This window comes from Propithecus coquereli, unplaced genomic scaffold (genome assembly GCF_000956105.1).
Source record: "Propithecus coquereli isolate 6110/MARCELLA unplaced genomic scaffold, Pcoq_1.0 Scaffold796, whole genome shotgun sequence".
NCBI lineage: Eukaryota > Metazoa > Chordata > Mammalia > Primates > Indriidae > Propithecus > Propithecus coquereli.
The window spans coordinates 165867-166285 of NW_012154129.1; the positions used below are offsets into that span (position 1 = coordinate 165867).

The 419-nt window shown below is 56.1% G+C and overlaps 1 protein-coding gene across 1 annotated transcript in view; it reads left to right on the forward strand.

Annotated features, from left to right (window-relative positions):
* The window catches only part of MCM2 (minichromosome maintenance complex component 2), a 26115-nt gene that overhangs the window by 8699 nt on the left and 16997 nt on the right, over nucleotides 1-419 (forward strand). The gene's annotated exons all lie outside the window — the stretch shown is intronic.

Here is a 419-nt window from a genome sequence, read left to right on the forward strand (position 1 = left end):
GGGCAACACAGTGAGACTCTGTCTCAAAAAATAAAAAAAAAAAGTTATTGAGGCTTAATGTTAGGACGACGGAGTAGGCTCTGCAGACAGACGAGGTTAGATTCCTCCCCCTGCCTCGCCCGGCATTGACAGCTGGGATTTGGTAAACACTCTAGTGGCAGAATCGTGTGAACGCCCCGGAAACCGCGCGGAGATTGTTCTTTGGTGTCTTTCCAAAGCTAGTGTGTACGAGAGTGCCGTACGGGCCATGCCGCCACGCGTGGGACCGGAGCCATCAGAGGGCCTCGAAGGGCACCCTGGACCCTATAGATCTTTGCTGTAGGCACCCCTCCCCCCCGCCACCTCCCACGAGGAGACCACGTGTGCAGTACACACCAGACGGTGGGGAAGGAACGAGGAGTCTTGTGCTAAATCCGCCC